Raw genomic sequence first — 22,009 nt, 5'->3', positions numbered from 1 at the left:
GACATCACAATGGCCTGTGGACTTCGGCAACCACCTATGAAGTGGTTTAAAGCCTGCCTGTGGCTTTGAGCCCCAGTATCAAGAGAGCCTCAAAGGGCTGCCCAATATGGGAAAGCAACAAGAAGCTGACCATTTCTCCAAGGCTCTGTGGGTTAGGTATGGGTGGGACGTCACCCTTTCTTAAATCACTAAGCTAGTCCTGCCCATGGATATAAAATAAAATGGAATTTACACTACTAGAGTGGTGAAGGTGTGTCACACTAAGCAATGAACCTAAAAACTCAGCCAGGACCAATGAAACACTCATGGCCCCTGCAGAAGCAAACAAGCTGCTCTGAGGTATACTTTCATAATTCAGGACACAAGTGTCACCCAGGAAAGAGAATCCCTCCTGGAGATGAACTCACAATCCAAAGTTACAAACCACACAAGGAAATAAACCACTAAGTGGCACGAGCATGAGACACAAAAAGAGAAGTAGCATCCCAAGAATCAGAAATAAGACAGTCCCAAAGAAACTACACAGTAAGAAAACTTAGATGATTAAACAGATAAAAGAGCACAGAAAGAACAAATATAGAGACTCTGGTGGTAGATGATCAACAATATGTGTAAGAGGCATTCCAGAGGCCGCTGTAGAGAAAGTAAGAACCAAAGAGGCAACGGCTAAAATTTTCCAGAATTTAAGAAACAATTAAATGTAAGAGATTAACAGTAGGGGAAGCTGGGTGAAGGAAGATAGAAACTCTTTGTAAATCTAAGTTTATCTACAATCATTCTAAAGTAAAAAGGCTTTTTCTTTCTTTTGTTTTTTCTTTTACAAATGATTCCTCAGATAGAAGCAGCACACCAAATTCTGAGTAAGAAAACTGAAAACAAATCCACGCTTAATTTCAAATGATTCTAAACAAAAGCATATATTTCTGTTTGTCAATAAGAAATGTGAGAGTGGAATGTTAATAAATTTCAGTTTAGGCCGGGCATGGTGGCTCATGTCTGTAATCCCAGCACTTTGGGAGGCTGAGGTGGGCGAATCACGAGGTCAGGAGTTCGAGACAAGCCTGGGAAACATGGTGAAATCCCATCTCTACAAAAAGTACAAAAGAATTAGCCAGGTGTGGTGGCACACACCAGCAGTCCCAGCTACTTGGGAAGCTGAGGTGGGAGGATCGCTTGAGTCCAGTAGGTCAGGGCTGCAGTGGGTCGAGATTACACTACCACACTCCAGCATGGGCGACACAAGATGGGGTGGGGAGGGGGGAGCAGGGGAGGGATGAAAGGACTAAAGAATAGTCATAATACAAGAAAGACTATGACAAACCCCCACAAGAGAAGTACCAGCAGCTATGGAGTTGATTCTCCTCTATGACTTGATTCTACCCCTAACCAGCACAGAGAAGGCTCCTCTGTGCAGCTTAGGGGTAGAATCAAGTCATAGAGGAGGCAACATTGAAAATGTTTTTTTTTCCCTCCATGTCCTCTTGTTACATAATTACAGGGGTACCATGATCCTTGAACTTCCCAGCCTCCAGAACTGTGAGAAATCAATTTCTCTTGTTTATAAATTACCATCTCAGGTATTTTGTTACAGCAACACAGACTAAGACAGGTATGTACCATTGTTTGTAAGTGGCTTGTGGCATCAAGGCACTTACTACTCTCTACAGCAGAAGCTGGTCTCTATAATAGTGATACCTAATGTTTATTGTTCACAAAGAGTCAGGCATGTGTTCATTGTTTTATGAGGATTCTTTCATTTAATTATCCTGATTACTCTATAAGGTATTGCTATGGTTTGGCTGTTACATCCCCTATAAAATTTATGTTGAAACTTAATCCCCAGCTGGGCCCGGCAGCTTACACCTGTAATCCCAACACTTTAGGAGGCCAAGGTGGACAGATCACCTGAGGTTGGGAGTTCGAGACCAGCCTGACAAACATGGAGAAACCCCATCTCTACTAAAAATACAAAATTAGCCAGGCGTGGTGGCGCATGCCTGTAATCCCAGTGACTTGGGAGGCTGAGGCAGGAAAATCGCTTGAACCCAGGAGGCAGAGGTTGTGGTTAGCCAAGATAGCACCATCACAGTCTAGCCTGGGCAACAAGAGCCAAACTCCATCTCAAAAAAAAAAGAAAAAAGAAAAGAAACTGAATCCCCAGTGCAACAATTTAAGAGGTGTGGCCTTTGGGAGGTGGTGAGATGATGAGGGCTCTGCCCTCATGAATGGATTAGTGCTCTTAGGGAACTAGCTGGGCCACTTTCATCCTTCTGCCATGTAAGAAACAGCATTCATCCCCTCTGGAGGACACAGCAACAAGGTGCCATCTTGGAAGTAAACATCAGCCTTCACCAGATACCACACCTGCTAATGCCTTGATCTTGAACTTCCCAGCCTCCAGAACTGTGAGAAATCAATTTCTCTTGTTTATAAATTACCATCTCAGGTATTTTGTTACAGCAACACAGACTAAGACAGGTATGTACCATTGTTTGTTTGTTTTTTGAGACAGTCTCACTCTGTCACCCAGGCTGAAGTGCAGTGGTGCAATCTCAGCTCACTGCAACCTCTGCCTCCCAGATTCAAATGCTTCTTCTGTCTCAGCCTCCTGAGTAGCTGGGATTACAGGTATGCACCACCACACCCAGATAATTTTTGTATTTTTAGCAGAGACAGTTTCACCATCAAAATCTTGGTCAGGCTGGTAGGTCAGGCTGGTAAACGCCTGACCTCATGATCCACCCGTCTCAGCCTCCCAAAGTGCTGGGAGAGTACAGGCATGAACCACCGCACCCAGCCTATGTACCATTGTTATTCCCAATTTACAGATGAGGAAACTGAGGCTCAGAGAGGCAAGGAAACTGAGGCTCAGAGAGGCAAAGAAAAGTATCCCAAAGTCACTGAGATAGGGTCAGAGAGCCTGAATCTGAACCCAGGTCTAAATCCAGAGCTCATGCTCTTACCCTCTTTGTCATCCACCTCATATAGGCACATATTCTACATGTCCCCCTAGACCTGTAGCTCTGTAATCCATTTTCTTAGCCCCCACCATGCCCAGCTCCAGGACAAACTGTGGAGAGACGAAGACAACTGTGGCAGAATGACATACAAGTAGGCCAGATTTAAGTCAGAGCTCCTACACTCATCCAAGCTTGGGATTCTCCAAGTGTAGGCTGAGTGATTAGGCTAGCCACTGAATCTCTCTGGTCGTAAAGCTCAGAGTGTCAGGCACGGTGCTAGATACTATGCAATCTAATCCTCACAACAATCCATTAGCCCCGTTTTACAGAAGAAATTGAAGCCGAGAAAGGTTACAATCTGTCAAAGACCCTTGGCTAATAAATGACAAAACCAGGATTCAAAACCAAGACCCACTTCAAAAACCACACTTGTAGCTGCTGTGCACACAACCTAGCATGTCTCCTGACCTCAGAGTTAGTGGAGAGGGCAGGCAGTGAACCTTGCCTTTAAACTTGGGGAGCTCAAACAGAGTAATAAATATGTAATCACTGTGTGTACTGGAAATACGGTCACTATTTCAGGCCAGGCCGAGAGAGGAATCCAGTGAGCACAGTTCATGTAGACCTGCAGCACAGGGAAGAATCTCTGCAGTGAGTCTTGTTCTAAACACGGTGGTCATGTCCACAGGTTCTAGGGGTTAGGACCTGGATGTATCTTTTAAAGGGGTAACCATCCAACTCACCACAGGAAGTAAAATCAATGGGGAGAAACACTCAAAAGAACAGGAGGAATGAATTATGCATGGTAAAGGAACGAAATTTAAAGCTGTCAGTAAGGCTCCCGGAAACTGAGAGAATGACGGATTATTAACAGAAAGGGGATCTGCAAAGAGCAGAGACAAAGGTGGGCTCTGCCTTTAAGGCTGCGTACTCCAGTAGGCAGGTGGACACGGGGACCTGGGTGTTCAGCAGAAAAGAAGCTTAGTATTTGGTAGCTATAAGAGCAGATGGTCACAGCCACAGGAAGGGACAAGTGTGTGGAGGGAGAAGGTAAGAGAAGAGAAGAGAGGGCAGAAGCCTGAAGAATGTTCACACTCAGGCAGTGGAAAGAGGAAGAGGAACCAGGAGTCTAACAAGCTACTAGGCATATAGTAGGTACTTGGCAACACTGAAGTAATAATAAAGAACAATTATGTGAGAGAGAACAACATATGAGTGATTTCTAAGATGCAAAAAAAAAAAAGAAGGTTAAGGCACCTATAATGCTTGAGAGCTTGTCAAAGTTACATGAGGCAGCATCTTCTGAGAGGGTGTGGGGTGAGCAGGGGAAGGCCTGGAGGAAACCTCAAGGGAAATATGACAGGAAAACCATGAGAAGAAGAAAAGAATGAACAGCCAGCTCTTGGAGAAGATAGCTTCTGAGGCCTTAACTGTCCCACCATGGAGTCCGTGTGAGCTTCCTTCTATACACAAGAGCTACCTTGCCATCCAGCTGCTCTTTTTTTTTTTCAATCTCAACCATACATTTCACATATTTATCTAAAAAATAGTTGCCATGATTCATCTTTGGGGAGAAGAACTGCTGTGAAACCCATGAGCAGGAGGCTGCTGTGACCTGGAAAGACCTGCCCCACATGCCTGGCAAGCTCTCTGGGGTGACTCTTCATCATGGGCGGGTAGCAGGCTTTTCCAGACAGGAAGTATGTAGAGAGGAGCAGGGACTGTGGCCAGTGGGTGAGGTGACTCATGACGCGTTTACCAGCCATGTGGGTGCCCACCACCCTCAGAGGGGGCAGACTGGGCCAGTTGCATCAGATTTCCTGGAAGCATTTCTTCATTTCTATTTTTGAAGACACTGAACTTCCAGAGTGACATTTCTCCTGACGACTTCAAAAGGCACTCCAATCAGCAGCCAGAACCAGTATCTTCTTATACATACTCTACCCACCCAACTCCACTCACTCCCCAACATGCCTACACATAACAGAGGAAGTAGCCAGAGAACACGATACAGACTTTCTAAGGGCAACAGGAAACGATACAATACCACAGAGCCACAGTGAGGACTGGGAGGCCAGAGCTCCCATACGCCACCATCTTTCCCAACAGCCAGACCCTTCCTGGCACACAGACAGGGATACGCATGAGTTCCCAAACTAACTGGTGGACAGGTTGGAGAATATCATCATTCAAAAGATCACAGGACTTTCTGTATAAATTAACCCAGATTCAAAGGAACAGGGAATCAGGTACTCTTATACCGCAGTGAGAGGGTAAATTAGTGTAACTTTCTATAACTTGGCAATATGGCAACATTTATCAATATTACATTTTGATTCATTCAAAATTCACGAGTGCTCGTGTTCCCTCTCTCTCTCTCTCACACACACACACACACACACACACACGCACATACACACACACACACACACTTTAAAAACTGAATATCTACCAAGTGACAGGAACCATGCCAAGTAGTAGGGGAGACAGACAAGGTGACTGCCCTCAAAGGGCTTTTGATGTAGTCACAGATTCAGATAATTAACCAATAAATCAACAAAATAATTTCTGTGTGCAGGGAACATTGGTTATAATGGCAAAAGACGAGAAATAACCTAAATGTCTGTCAGCAGGACTGATTAAATAAGATCAGATATTCTCATAAGAACGAATATTGCTCTGCTATTAAAAACACATTCTTGAAAACTGTATTCAAATTGCTAGTGATATAAATGTTTAAAGCAGGTTTCAAAACAGTACCATGATAATGTCCAGTGACAGAAGCCAATCACAAAAGACCACATATTCCCATTTATGTGACACATCCAGAATAGGCAAATCTGTAGGTAAAGCAGATGAGTGAAATCTTGGGCTGGAGTGTGGCCGGGGGCTTTGAAGGGGGAGTACATGCAAATGGACTGCAAGATGTCTTTTTGGGGCTGCGTGCAGTGACCCATGCCTGTAATCCCAGCACTTTGGGAGGCCAAAGTAGGGGGATCATGAGGTCAGAAGATCAAGACCATCCTGGCTAACACAGTGAAATCCTGTCTCTACTAAAAATACAAAAAAAAAAAAAAAGGCTGGTCCAATGGTAGTGGGTTATCAGAACTTACTAACATTAGTGTCACTAAAGTTGATATACAACCCCCCACTGCTAAATTTGACTGGCTTAAAAAAAAAAAAATTAGCTGGGCATGGTGGCACGTGCCTGTAGTCCCAGTTACTGGGCAGGCTGAGGCAGGAGAAGATTGTGGTGAGCCGAGACCACGCCACTGCACTCCAGCCTAGGCAACAGACCCAGACTCCATCACAAAAAAAAAGATGTATTTTTGGGACTAAGAAAATGTTCTAAAACTAGATTGTGGTGATGGTTGCACAACTTTGTAAATACTAAAAATCACCAAATTTTACACTGGAAACAGTTGGACTTTATGACCTATCTCAACAAAACTGCTAAAAAGTCACATTCAATCCAAAGATATACATAGACTGAAAATAAAGGGTTGGAAAAAAAAAAACAAAAACGTACCAACCAAATGGAGAGCAAAAATAAATTAAGAAGCAGGAGTTGCAATTTTCACATTTGACAAAATAGATTTCAAAGCTACAAGGATACAAGGGTAAAAGGATTAATGTAATAATAAGAGATCTTAACACCCAGATACATAAGACCCATAATGAGATTTAGATTCAATGAGACAACAAATTGATAACGATACCCGGGACTGGAACTAAGATCCAGAACACATAAACTCAATAGAGCTCTCCATGTTAAACACACAAAATATATATTATCCACAAAATCTAACGATATATCTGAAGATATACAAAGACTCAAAACAAGGGGATGGAAAAAAACTCACCAACCAAATGGAGAGCAAAAATAAATAAATAAAAAGCAGGAGTTGCAATTCTCACACTTAATAAAATAGATTTCAAAGCTACAAGGATGCAAGGGTAAAAGGATTAATGTAATAATAAGAGATCTTAACACCCAGATACATAAGACACATAATGAGATTTAGATTCAACGCGACAACAAATTGATAACGATATCCAGGACTTGAACTCAGAGCCAGAACAAATAAACACAATAGAGGTCCCCATTTTAAACACATAAAATATGCATTAGCCACTTTAAACACTCAAAATATTGATCGGCCATTATTGAAACCCATTTTAGGAATGAAGTAATATTCCTTTTTCCCTCTTTTTCTTTTTTTCCCCTTCTTTTTCTCTTTTTCAAAAAAAAAAAAAAAAAGTCACATTCAATATGACTTCAATGTGGTTTTCAAAAAGAGGGGCTGTGAAGGGTCATGGGGGGGGGCCAAGGGTGAATAGCCATCAAAACATTAACCATGGAAATTCTCTGAGAGGAAGGTTCTAGGTAATTTTTATGGTCTTCTTTATATCTATCTTTATTTTCCAAATATTCTAAAATATAGAAGTTTATTTAACTGGCAAACCAAATTATCCAGGGTTTTAAAATCTACCTTTCCAAGTGTACCTTAAGTACATCCAATAGAAAGGTCCAACCATTGTGCTAATTTAGATATCTCTAGGGTTGTCATAGTCTTCATACCAAAGATACCAACCAGACAGCCAAGCAAAGGAATTTCCTATTCCAAATAAATCAGACCAAGGAGCTCCTGGTTAGGGAGCATCTGCTGACTGCTTATGACTTACATCTCAACAAAACTGCTAAAAAGTCACAAAGAGAAGAGCTTGCTCCTCTCTGCAAACACTTTAAAAGAAAAAACCCAGCAGCCACCATAAAGCTCAGCTACTACCAAAGCCTGCAAAACAACATCAAAGATTTGAGCAGATTCAGACAGAAACTTCCTGGACACTTTCAGGAGTCACTTCCTGGTTATGAAGTATGAGGCCCTCTGGACAAATCATTCTCTCCCATGTGGCCTCCTCTGATCAGTGACTTCAGAGGCATCTTTCTGAAATGACTGGGTTGAGGGAGAGTGCCAGCAACTGGAAGTAAGTGGTTTCCCAACCAAGCTGCACCCCCAAATCAACAGGGAGCTTTAAATGCAGGTTCCTGGACACCATCCCTGGGACTTCTAATTCAATAGGCATGAGGAAGGCCCAGGAATCTACCTTTTCCCCAAAACTCCCCGGTGAATATGCCAGTTGAGCCAAGTATGGGACACACTGGACTTGGATACTTTCTGGGATAATTCAAAACAGAGCTAGCCTCCACATCTGGCTACAATGTAGCAGGAATCCCACCCAGCAAGCACTATGGATCAAAAGGCTACTAAGTGCAAAAAGGGAAACCCCAAAGGGAAATTCCATGCATGTCTGGCTATCACTGCTGAAGCCTGGGAGAAGCTAGCAAATCCCTAGAGCAAGTCTATTTTGGAAGGTTCCCTAAGACACAGTGATCTTGGATACTAATCTATGAAAAGGTGGATGACTGGTGCAACTTCCACTTTGGGATACCGCAAGAAAAATTAGCCCTCTCCAATCACAGGAAAGATCCAGCAAGCTTTGAAACTCCCAAGGAGCCAGAAGCAGAAAGGGATACAATGTGGTGTGGCAGAAAGAACCCTGAGTCTGAATCACACAGACCTGGGTTCATATCCAGGTATCCACTATTGACTGTTTGTGTTTTAAAGATGGCTACAAACCTTTTGCCACTCTTTCCATCAAGAAGTAGAGGAGTCTAGTTAGCATCCTAGAATCTGGGCTGCCCCAGTGACAGCTCTGACCGACAGAATGGGACTGAGGTGATGTTCTGGGATGTGAACCCAGGCCTCAGTAGGACTGGCTTCCACCGTCTTGGCCCTCAGATGCCATACTGCAAGAAGTCCAGGATAGACTCATGAAGGATTAGAAGTCATGCACAGAGACGCCCCGTTAGACATTACAGTGCAGCTAAACACAGAAAAATGGGCAAGGCCGGCCAACATCATGTGGGGCAGAACCATGCTGCTGGGCCCAACTCACACAATCAAGAGAAAGGATACATGGCTGTTGTTTTAAACTACTGAGTTTCCTAGGTGATTTGCTACCACAGCAGTAAGTAATTGAAACACTTCTCTCCTTGAGCAAATCGATTTTTCTGAGCCTTGGTTTCCTCATCCATCAGATAGGGAATGATGATAACCTCAGTTAGGTTGTGTGAGTCTCGAAAGAAGTAAATGGGTTGTGAAAATCTAAAGCACAACCCAGCACCAGTTAGTTACTCACTATCTGCACAAACCCAATATTCAAACCGCCACCACAGCACCATATCCTTTCTCTACATTTAGAGTCTTTTTGGGCCGAGGGTATAACTTCATATACAAAGTACAGGAACTATTTACACACCCCTTATCATTGGGAAGGACCCTGCCAACAAACACCCCACGTTCCAGAATAACTCACCTTCTCCCACCACACCAGTGTTTCCTCTGGCCTCTCTTCCCGTCACAGCGTCATCTTTGTCCCAGCCACCCAGGTTCAAAATGTCAACTTCTTAGACTCCTCCATTTCCTTTTAGCATCGAGGGAATGGACAAAGTTACCCCCACCTTTCCACTTCCAGTGCCACCAAAGGCACGGTCATCAAAGCCAGAAAGGCCTGAGTGCTGCTCTGCAACCTATACCTGTATGACCATATACGAGTCATAAATGTGACCATACGCAAGACCATATGCATATTATAAATCAGTAATACTTTCTTTCTGTGGTCATTTCAAAGACAGAGAGAATATGCAGCTAAAGTATTTAGCACAGAGGCTGGGCACAGTGGCTCACACCCATAATCCCAACACTTTGGGAAGACAAGGTGGGTGGATCACTTGAGGTCAGGAGTTTAAGACCAGCCTGGCCACCATGGAAAAACCCCATCTCTACTAAAAATACAAAAATTGGCCCAGCGTGGTGGTGCACGCATGTAATCTCAGCCACTCAGGAGGCTGAGGCACTAGAATTGCTTGAACCTGGGAGGAGGAGGTTGCAGCGTGCCATGATCATGTGACTGCACCCCAGCCTGGGTGACAGAGCGAGACTGTCTTAAAAAAAGGAAAAAGCATTTAGTGCTACAGGCCAGGAATTTCTCACCTACATTACTATAGCCATCTCCTAATCTAGGCCTCTGCCTGTGTATCTCTCTCCATTTTGAACTCTGTAGTATATATGCTAACAGATTAATTGTCCTGGATGGCAGCTATCACATTATTCTCCTGATCAAAGACCTTTCATGGCTCCCACTGTTCTCAGATCAATCTCTGAGAACCTCTCAGCTAAGCATGTAAGACTGTCTATAATCATGGCTCCACCTGCTGCCTTGGCCAATCCTATCCTTACAGCAACTTGCTATTAGAGTCAGCCTTCTAAAATGACTGACAACAATCCTCACCTTCGGGTATTCACATCCTTTTGTAAATCTCTCCTAACCCATAGAAACTGCAAGATAGTAAGTATAGTTTTAAGCCACTAAATATTGGGGTAATTTGTTAAGTAGGAATAGATAACTAATACTCATTTCCCGAGTCACACCTGAGCTGTTGTTCTTTTCTTTAGTAATATTTGCCCTTCCTACAACATCTCAGCCTGCTAAAATTCTGCCAGGCCTGCAAGGCCCACTCAGATACCAGTGCTCACTTACCCTGAGTCTTTCATAAGCATCCTCTGGAAGCCTTTCCTATTTCCCCAGTGTCTGTCACCATCACTGCACCAATCTGTTTATCTCTGTGCAAAATGGCAAGGTTATTCATTGCCAAAAAAGACTGGAAACCAAACGTAATTCACCACATAAACAGAACCAAAAACAAAAACCACATGATTATCTCAATTGATGCAGAGAAGGCATTTGACAAAATTCAACAGCGCTTTATGCTAAAAACCCTCAATAAACAGCCAATATCATACTGAATGGGCAAAAACTGGAAGCATTCCCTTTGAAATCTGGCACTAGACAAGGATGCCCTCTTTTACCACTCCTATTCAATATAGTGCTGGAAGTTCTAGCCAGAGCAATCAGGCAAGAAAAAGAAATAAAGGGTATTCAAATAGGAAAGGAGGAAGCCCAATTGTCTCTATTTGCAGACAACATGATAGTATATCTAGAAGACCCAATCGTCTCAGCCCAAGAACTCCTGAAACTGATAAGCAACTTAAGCAAAGTCTCAGGATACAAAATCAATGTGCAAAAATCACAAGCATTCCTATACACCAATAACAGACTTAAAGAAAGCCAAATCAAGAATGAACTGCCATTCACAATTGCTACAAAGAGAATAAAATACCTAGGAATACAACTAACAAGGAACGTAAAGGACCCCTTCAAGGAGAACTACAAACCACTGCTCAACGAAATAAAAGAGGACACAAACAGATGGAGAAACATTCCATGTTCATGGTTAGGAAGAATCAATATCGTGAAAATGGCCATACTGCCCAAAGTAATTTACAGATTCAATGCTATCCCCATCAAGCTACCAATGACCTTCTTCACAGAACTGGAAAAAACCACCTTAAACTTCATATGGAACCAAAAGAGAGCCCGCAGAGCCAAGTCAATCCTAAGTAAAAAGTACACAGTGGGAGGCATCACACTACCAGACTTCAAACTATACTACAAGGCTACAGTAATCAAAACAGCATAGTGCTGGTACCAAAACAGAGATATAGACCAATGGAACAGAACAGAGGCATCGGAGGCAACACAACATATCTACAACCATACAATCTTTGATAAACCTGACAAAAACAAGCAATGGGGAAAGGATTCCCTGTTTAATAAATGGTGTTGGGAAAACTGGTTAGCTATGTGCAGATAGCAGAAACTGGACCCCTTCCTGACACCTTACACTAAAATTAACTCCAGATGGATTAAAGACGTAAACATAAGACCTAACACCATAGAGGGGACTGCCAAGATGGCATGGTAGGAGCATATCAGGATTGCAGCTCTCAGTGAAGACGCTGAGGGTGAGTTCAATCCGCATTTCCAGACGGATCTTTATTGCCCACAGAACGGGGAAATTCCCAGGTGTAGAAGAGACACGGGACGCCAGCGCAGCTACTAAGGCTCGTGCGGCCGCTTTGGCCGGCGCTGCAGCACAGTGGCACTCCGCACAGAAGGCACTGGTCTGGATGCCCTGTTAAACCAGCAATCTGAGATGTGGGAGGGCAGATTAGCATATCCATCTGATTAAACGGGACTTGGACAGCGAGCCAGACCAGGAGATTACCGGGAAGAGACGTTTGAGCCGGCTGGGTGGGTCGCTGCATGGGAAATCACACAGATCCCAGTGCTGTATCAGCAGCCGACTGAAACACCTGGGAGAGAGTCAACAGTTCTACTTAAAAAAAAAAAAGGGCTCTGAGGCAGGGAGCCAGGTGATTAGGCTCGGTGGGTCCCACCCCCACAGGGACAAACAAAACGGTGATTCAAAATGCTCGGGGTTGACAGTTTCACTGCGGGCACAGCTGAACCCAGGACGGTGCAGCTCGGGACGGTGCAGCTCGGTGGGGGAGGGGCGTCCGCCATTACCGAGGCATACAGCCCCTACTGAGGTACACTCCCATTGCTGACACAGCCTGCCGTTGCCGAGGCAACCAGCCATAACAGAGAGACTCCGCCAACAAGGCGGAGCCCGTGGCAGCAGGGTGGAGCCTCGACAGGCAAATAGTGACTAGATGGCACCTCCTAGCTGGGCAGGAAGGTGCAACGGATACTCACAAAGAAAGCCTTAACTCCCCGAGACAGAGCATCTGAGGAAAAAAAGGGGTTTTATGAGTTCTGCTGCAGCAGACTTAAACGTACTGGCCTAACCGCCCTGAATGATCAACGGAGCTCATAGCTCAGCACTTGAGCTCCTATAAAGTACAGACTGCCTCCTCAAGCAGCTCCCTGACCCCTGTATATCCAAATAGTCACCTCAAAAAGGACTAATCAGACTGCCATTTGGTGGGCATCATTCTGGGACAAAGATAGCAGAAGAAGAAACCGGAAGCACCCCTCACTGTTCTGCAGCTGCTACAGGTGTACCCCAGACAAGCAGGGCCTGGAGTGGACCTCAGCAGTCCTACAGCAGAGGGGCTAGACTGTTAGAAGGAAAACTAAGTAACAGAAATACTTCATCATCAACAATCTGGGCACCCACTCGGAGACCCAATCGAAAAGTCAGCAACTACTCAGACGACAGGTGGATAAACCCGCAAAGATGGGAAGAAACCAGCGCAAAAAGGAGGAAAATACCCGAAACCAAAACACCTCGCCTCCTACAAAGGACCAAAACTCCTCACCAGCAAGGGAACAAAACTGGACAGAGAATGAGTGTGATGAAATGACAGAATCAGACTTCAGAAGGTGGGTAATGAGAAACTTCCGTGAGCTAAAAGAACATGTTCTAAATCAATGCAAAGAAACTAAGAACCTTGAAAAAAGATTTGAGGAAATGATAACAAGAATGGATAACTTAGAGAGGAATATGAATGAATTGAAGGGGCTGAAAAACACAACATGTTTTTTGTCGCGAAGCATGCACAAGTTTCAACAGCCGAATCGACGAAGCAGAAGAAAGAATATCAGAAGTCGAAGATACACTCAATGAAATAAAACGAGAAACCAAGATTAGAGAAAAAAGCACAAAAAGGAATGAACAAAGTCTCCAAGAAATGTGGGACTATATGAAGAGACCTAACCTACATTTGATAGGTGTACCAGAATGTGACGAAGAGAATGAATCCAAGCTGGAAAATACTCTTCAGGATATTATTCAGGAAAATTTCCCCAACCTAGCAAGGCAGGCCAATAGTCAAGTCCAGGAAATACAGAGAACACCACAAAGATATTCCACAAGAAGAGCAACCCTAAGGCCCATAATTGTCAGATTCACCAGGGTTGAAATGAAGGAGAAAATACTAAGGGCAGCCAGAGAGAAAGGTTGGGTCACCCACAAAGGGAAGCCCATCAGACTCACAGCAGATCTCTCGACAGAAACGCTACAAGCCAGAAGAGAGTGGGGGCCAATATTCAACATCCTTAAAGAAAAGAACTTTCAACCCAGAATTTCATATCCAGCCAAACTGAGCTTCATAAGTGAAGGAAAAATAAAATCCTTTGTGAACAAGCAAGTACTCAGAGATTTTGTCACCACCAGGCCTGCCTTACAAGAGCTCCTGAAAGAGGCACTACACATACAAAGGAACAACCAGTACCAGCCATTCCAAAAGCATACCAAATGCTAAAGAGCATCAACAAAATGAAGAATCTGCATCAACTAATGGGCAAAACAGCCAGCTAGCATCAAAATGGCAGTATCAAATTCACACATAACAATATTAACCCTAAATGTAAATGGACTAAATGCACCAATCAAAAGACACAGACTGGCAAATTGGATAAAAAACCAAAACCCATCGGTGTGCTGTATCCAGGAAACCCATCTCACAGGCAAGGATACACAAAGGCTCAAAATAAAGGGATGGAGGAAGATTTACCAAGCAAATGGACAGCAAAAAAAAGCAGGAGTTGCAATTCTCATCTCTGATAAAATAGACTTTAAAGCAACAAAGATCAAAAGAGACAAAGAAGGTCATTACATAATGGTAAAAGGATTGATACAACAAGAAGAGCTAACTATCCTAAAAATATATGGACCCAATACAGGAGCACCCAGATATATAAGGCAAGTTCTTAACGACTTACAAAAAGACTTAGACTCCCACACAATAATAGTGGGAGACTTTAACACTCCACTGTCAATATTAGACAGATCAACCAGACAGAAAATCAACAAGGATAACCAGGGCTTGAACTCAGACCTGGAACAAGCAAACCTGATAGACATTTACAGAGCTCTCCACCCCAAATCCACAGAATAGACATAATTCTCAGTGCCACATCACCCCGACTTTAAAACTGACCACATAATTGGAAGTAAAACACTCCTCAGCAAATGCAAAACAACTGAAATCATAACAAACAGTCTCGCAGACCATAATGCAATCAAACTAGAACTCAGAATTCAGAAACTAACTCAGAACCACACAGCTTCATGGAAACTGAACAACTGGCTCTTGAATGTTGACTGGATAAACAATGAAATGAAGGCGGAAATAAAGAAGTTCTTCGAAAACAACGAGAACAAAGACACAACGTACCAGAATCTCTGGGACACATTTAAACCAGTCTCTAGAGGAAAATATATAGCAATAAGTGCCCATATGAGAAGAGTGGAGAGATCCAAAATTGACACCCTATTGTCAAAATTGAAAGAGCTAGAGGAGCAAGATAAAAAAAACTCAAAACCTAGCAGAAGACAAGAAATAACTAAGATCAGAGCAGAACTGAAGGAGATAGAGACACAAAAAACCCTTCAAACAAATCAATAAATCCAAGAGCTGGTTTTTTGAAAAGATCAACAAAATAGACCACTAGCCAGACTGATAAAAAAGAAAAGAGAGAACAACCAAATAGATGCAATAATAAACGATAAAGGGGAAATCACCACAGATTCCACAGAAATTCAAACCATCATTGGAGAATATTACAAACAACGCTATGCACATAAACTAGTAAACCTGGAAGAAATGGATAAATTCCTGGACACCTGTGTCCTCCCAAGCCTAAACCAGGAGGAAGCAGAAACTATGAATAGACCAATAACAAGGTCTGAAGTTGAGAAAGCAATTAAGAGCCTACCACTCAAAAAAAGCACAGGTCCAGATGGGTTCACAGCCGAATTCTACCAGACACACAAAGAGGAGCTGGTACCATTCCTTCTGAAACTATTCCAAATAATCCAAAAAGAGGGAATCCTTCCCAAATCATTTTATGAGACCAACATCATCCTGATACCAAAACCCGGCAGAGACTCAACAAGAAAAGAAAACTTCAGGTCAATATCCACGATGAACATAGATGCGAAAATCTTCAATAAAATACTGACAAACTGACTGCAACAGCACATCAAAAAACTTATCCATCACGATCAAGTAGGATTCATCCCGGGGATGCAAGGATGGTTCAACATACGCAAGTCTATAAACGTAATTCACCACATAAACAGAACCAAAAACAAAAACCACATGATTATCTCAATTGATGCAGAGAAGGCATTTGACAAAATTCAACAGCCCTTTATGCTAAAAACCCTCAATAAACTCGGTATTGATGGAACGTATCTCAAAGTAATAAAAGCTATTTACGACAAACCAACAGCCAATATCATACTGAATGGGCAAAAACTGAAAGCATTCCCTTTGAAATCTGGCACTAGACAAGAATGCCCTCTTTTACCACTCCTATTCAATATAGTGCTGGAAGTTCTAGCCAGAGCAATCAGGCAAGAAAAAGAAATAAAGGGTATTCAAATAGGAAAGGTGGAAGCCAAATTGTCTCTATTTGCAGACGACATGATAGTATACCTAGAAGACCTCATCATCTCAGCCCAAAAACTCCTGAAACTGATAAGCAACATCAGCAAAGTCTCAGGATATAAAATCAATGTGCAAAAATCACAAGCATTCCTATACACCAATAAAAGACTTAAAGAGAGCCAAATCAAGGACAAACTGCCATTCACAATTGCTACAAAAAGAATAAAATACCTAGGAATACAACTTACAAGCAATGTAAGGAACTTCTTCAAGGAAAACTACAAACCACTGCTCAATGAAATAAGAGAGGACACAAACAGATGGAGAAACATTCCATGTTCATGGTTAGGAAGAATCAATATTGTGAAAATGGCTATACTGCCCAAAGTAATTTACAGAATCAACGCTATCCCCATCAAGCTACCAATGACCTTCTTCACAGAACTGGAAAAAACCACCATGAACTTCATATGGAACCAAAAGAGAGCCCACATAGCCAAGTCAATTCTAAGCAAAAAGAACACAGCGGGAGGCATCACACTACCAGACTTCAAACTATACTACAAGGCTACAGTAACCAAAACAGCATGGTACTGGTACCAAAACAGAGATATAGACCAATGGAACAGAACAGAGGCATCGGAGGCAACACAACATATCTACAACCATACAATCTTTGATAAACCTGTCAAAAACAAGCAGTGAGGAAAGGATTCCCTGTTTAATAAATGGTGTTGGGAAAACTGGCTAGCCATGTGCAGAAAGCAGAAACTGGACCCCTTCCTGACACCTTACACTAAAATTAACTCCAGATGGATTAAAGACTTAAACATAAGACCTAACACCATAAAAACCCCAAAAGAAAATCTAGGCAAAACCATCCAGGACAAAGGAGTAGGCAAGGACTTCATGAACAGAACACCAAAAGCATTGGCAACAAAAGCCAAAATGGACAAATGGGACCTAATCAAACTCCACAGCTTCTGCACGGCAAAAGAAACAGTCAGTAGAGTGAATCGGCAACCAAAAGAATGAGAAAAAATTTTTGCAGTTTACCCATCTGACAAAGGGCTGATATCCAGAATGTACAAAGAACTCAAACAGATTTACAAGAAAAAAACAAACAAGCCCATTAAAAAATGGGCAAAGGATATGAACAGACACTTTACAAAAGAAGACATACATGAGGCCAACAAACATATGAAAAAATGCTCATCATCACTGGTCATTAGAGAAATGCAAATCAAAACCACATTGAGATACCATCTCACGCCAGTTAGAATGGCGATCATTAAAAAATCTGGAGACAACAGATGCTGGAGAGGATGTGCAGAAATAGGAACACTTTTACACTGCTGGTGGGAGTGTAAATTAGTTCAACCATTGTGGAAGACAGTGTGGCGATTCCTCAAGGCCTTAGAAATAGAAATTCCATTTGACCCAGCAATCCCATTACTGGGTATATATCCAAAGGACTATAAATCGTTCTACTATAAGGACACATGCACATGAATGTTCACTGCAGCACTGTTTACAATAGCAAAGACCTGGAACCAACCCAAATGCCCATTGATGATAGACTGGACTGGGAAAATGTGGCACATATACACCATGGAATATTATGCAGCAATAAAAAATGATGAGTTTGTATCCTTTGTAGGGAAATGGATGAACCTGGAGAACATCATTTTCAGCAAACTGACACAAGAACAGAAAATGAAATACCGCATGTTCTCACTCATAGGTGGGTGCTGAACAATGAGAACACATGGACACAGGGAGGGGTGCACTACACACTGGGGTTTGTTGGGGGGAATAGGGGAGGGACAGCGGTGGGTGGGGAGTTGGGGAGAGATAGCATGGGGAGAAATGCCAGATATAGGTGAAGGGGAGGAAGGCAGCAAATCACACTGCCATGTGTGTACCTATGCAACTATCTTGCATGTTCTTCACATGTACCCCAAAACCTAAAATGCAATTAAAAATATATATATAAAAAAAATAAAAACACCTCTGAAATCACGGGGAAAAAAAAAAGACTGGAAACCACCTGCACATTCATCAATGAATAGGAGAATGGTACATCCAAGCTGGGCATGGTGACTCATGCTTGTAATCCCAGCACTTTGGGAGGCCAAGATAGGGGAATCATTTGAGGTCAGGAGTTCAAGACCAGCCTGGCCAACAAAGTGAAACCCTATCTCTATCGAAAATACAAAAATCAGCCAGACATGGTGGCATGCACATGTAATCCCAGCTATTCAGGAGGCTGAGGAAAGAAAATCACTTGAACCCTGGAGGCGGAGGTTGTAGTGAGCTGAGATCATGCCACTGTACTCCAGCCTGGGTGAAAGAGTAAGAATCTGTCTTAAAAAGAAAAAGAGGAAAAGAGAATGGCACATCCATACAATGGATGAGGCAACTGTAAAAAAAGAATGAGGAAGCTCTACATGTCTGGTATGCAAAGATAGCCAATATAAAATAAGTGAAGCAAGGCGCAGACCAGTGAGTATAGCATCAGGCATCTGCCTGAAGAGTAACAATGTAATAATAGAGAATGCATAGATGCACACTCACAAACCAACCTGGTTAACAGGGCACTAAGAGGAAGAAACTGGATAGTTGAGAGCCTGAGGAGGGAAAGTGGGAATACCTTCTGGATTTTCAAAAATTATTGGCTGGGTGCCATGGCTCACGTTTGTAACCTCAACACTTTGGGAGGCTGAGGCAGGAGGATTGTAGTCTTAGCTATTTGGAAGGCTGAGGTGTAAGGATTGCTTGGGCCCAGGAGTTCAAGGCTGCAGTGGGCTAGGATCATTCCACTGCATTCCAGCCGAGATGACAGAATGAGACCCTGTCTTTTTTTTTTTTTTTTTTTGAGACAGAGTTTCGCTCGTTACCCAGGCTGAAGTGCAATGTCGCGATCTCGGCTCACCACAACCTCTGCCTCCTGGGTTCAGGCAATTCTCCTGCCTCAGCCTCCCGAGTAGCTGGGACTACAGGTACGCACCACCATGCCCAGCTAAATTTTGTATTTTTTTTTTTTTTTTTTGTATTTTTAGTAGAGATGGGGTTTCACCTTGTTGACCAGGATGGTCTCGATCTCTTGACCTCATGATCCACCCACCTCGGCCTCCCAAAGTGCTGGGATTATAGGCGTGAGCCACCATGCTCAGCCTCTTTTTTTTTTTAATTTAAACAACTGGTAATCAATTTATTAAAATAACTGACTTAAGCATCTGCAATGGTGCCTTCCACCTTAACTCCTGGCTCAATATTGATGAAAGTAATCTGCTTAACAATCTCAGAAGGACTCTGCAAGTCAATGAGTCGCTTGTGGATTCTCATCTGGAAACGATCCCATGTTTTAGAACTTTCACCACAAGGTGTTTTTCTTGTGGTGATTCTCAAAGTCTTTGTAGGCATTCGAACTGGTCCTTTCACTTTCAGATTCTTTTCCTTTGCTCCTGTGATCAAGTCAGCACACACCTTCTCCAGCGAGATTTTACATTGCAGCTTGTTAGATAGAGTAATTCGAATTCGGTGAATTGCCACCTCCAGCTCCACGGGTGTTTTTCTGGTATCCTTAAAAGCCATGGCTGATGCACGGCTTCCTGACCAACTTGCTCCTAGGCAAGACCGAACAGCGGTGAGTCAGGAGCAGGAGCGTGCGGACTAACAATCCACCATAGCTATGACCTCATCTTCCTCAAAGAGCCCCTGTCTCTATTAAAAATACAAAAATTAGCCAGGTGTGGTGGTGGGCTCCTGTAATCCCAGCCACTTAGGAGGCTGAAGCAGGAGAATCACTTGAATCCAGGAGGTGGAGGTTGCAGTGAGCTGAGATCGTGCCACTGCACTCCAGCCTGGGAGACAGAGCAAGAGTCCGTCTCAAAAAAAAAAAGTTAAACACGGAATTACCACATGACCCAGCAATTTCACTAGGTATATTCCCAAGAGAACTTAAAGCATATGTCCCACAAGAGCTTGTACATGAATGTTCATAGCAGTCAAAAAATGGAAACAACCCTGATGTCCATCAACTTCTAAATAAACAAAATATATATACACAATGGAATACTCAGCCACAGAAGGGAATAAAGTACTATTACATGCTGCAACATGGATGAACCTCGAAAACATGCTAAGTGAAATGATTCGGACACAAAAGGGTACATATGATATGATTCCATTCATATGAAATGTCCAGGATAGGGAAAGCCATAGAGAGGGGAAGTAGATTAGTAACCAGGGGATGGATAAGGGATGGAGCAACTGCTGATAGGTACCGAGTTTTTAGGTGACGGAGTGTCCTGGAATTAGTGGTGAAGGCTGTATAACACAGTTAATATAATATATAAAAACCATCAAAATGCATACTTTAAAATGGTGAATTTAGTTATTTAAAATATATCTTAATTTTATGCTATAAAAATACATAGAATATGAAATAAACTGCTCACATTCTGTCTGTGGCTCAGTGATTTGAAAGTTTCCCCCTGTCCATGCCCTCCAGCCATGAAAGGCTGCCTGTCTGTCTCCCTTATCTTTGTGTTCCCTGGCACTTTCTAGCTGCTCGCAGGCCTTTCATCTCCCCCACGACTTCCTACTTTCTGACTCTTGGGCAAGGCCTACCCCTCCCCTCACTGGATCCACCCTTTCCTGGTGGGTCCACACCACCTACTCAGACCTACTGGAGAGCGTCTAGAGGCCCCGGCACCAGCCCCATCAGTCACCCCAGATGAGCTGTCCAATGGCCAGGGCTGTGGTTACAAGCATGTGTCAGCTGAGGGATACGGTTTCACATGGGAACTTAATTATAGCTCTGGAGTGGTGAAGGGAGAGGGGGTGGTGCAGGCTTTGAGGGGACGTACAGGAAGCTATCCTGCCCTGCTAGCGGGTCTCACCAGGCCTGGGATCACAGGAGAACAGGCACAATCCAGGCAAGCCCACAGGAACACAAAGCTTATTTATGGAAATCAGCCTGCACTTAAGCATGAATTCCTGGCCCAACCTGTGTGCAGGCCAAAGTAGCTCGCCTGAAAAGACCTGAGAAGGCAACTCCCACTCACCCTCAGAGCTCAGAGAGGTCTTCTCCTTGCCTACTGCCAGAGACCCCATTTTATTCTTTAAGAAGTGACAGGGAGGCATAGCTTGTTCTCCACAAAATACCTCTTCTTCAGTTTTCTCCCTGGCTTTGAGATGTTTTTCTGGAACAGAATCTGAGCTCCTGAGGCATGGAACATCTTTCTCTATGCTATATCCCTGCCTACTGCCCAGGGAGGTGCCAAGAAGCTGTGCAGCTGCTGCCACACAGTTGTCAGTAGAGCACAGTAGCCAGATAAACCAGATTGTCAAACTACTGTACCTGGACACTGTCAGGTGAGGGAAGCAGATCAGGTAGAAAGAGAGAATCTCCGGAAAGATCATAGAAAGAGTGGGGACAGGGTGGAGGAGTGGGTGCTATTGAGACACATTTTTTTCTCCCCTACGTCTGGCCCCTATCTGGGACCATTATTCTCCAGGCCTCTTCCTGGCCAGCTTGGTTGCTGTTTCAGAGAGAAGTCCTTGCAGCCACTTGCTGCCTGCCCTGCCCCAACCCATCACCCATGAAGCTTCTTTGCACTGACTTAAGACAGAGCCAGGGACCCAGGCCCTCCTCTGAGTTGTTCTTCCCAAGACCCCCACCCCCAGCCCTGGCATTATCCTTCCCATCTACTC

At 43.4% G+C, this 22,009-nt stretch overlaps 2 protein-coding genes and 1 pseudogene across 20 annotated transcripts in view; all 3 read right to left on the bottom strand.

The window, feature by feature from the left end:
• PPARD (peroxisome proliferator activated receptor delta) overlaps positions 1-22,009 on the bottom strand; it is a 135,254-nt gene that overhangs the window by 51,832 nt on the left and 61,413 nt on the right. The gene's annotated exons all lie outside the window — the stretch shown is intronic.
• The window catches only part of LOC118151061 (keratin, type II cytoskeletal 8), a 100,114-nt gene that overhangs the window by 16,692 nt on the left and 61,413 nt on the right, over positions 1-22,009 (bottom strand). The window lies entirely within an intron of this gene.
• Positions 3,997-20,925, bottom strand: LOC118152838 (small ribosomal subunit protein uS10 pseudogene; annotated as a pseudogene). Its single transcript, XR_013534183.1, has one exon. The product of XR_013534183.1 is annotated as a small ribosomal subunit protein uS10 pseudogene (transcript).

Source organism: Callithrix jacchus, chromosome 4 (genome assembly GCF_049354715.1).
Source record: "Callithrix jacchus isolate 240 chromosome 4, calJac240_pri, whole genome shotgun sequence".
Classification (NCBI taxonomy): Eukaryota; Metazoa; Chordata; class Mammalia; order Primates; family Cebidae; genus Callithrix; species Callithrix jacchus.
The sequence above is the reverse complement of the archived record's forward strand: the minus strand, read 5'-3'. Positions and strand labels throughout refer to the sequence as shown.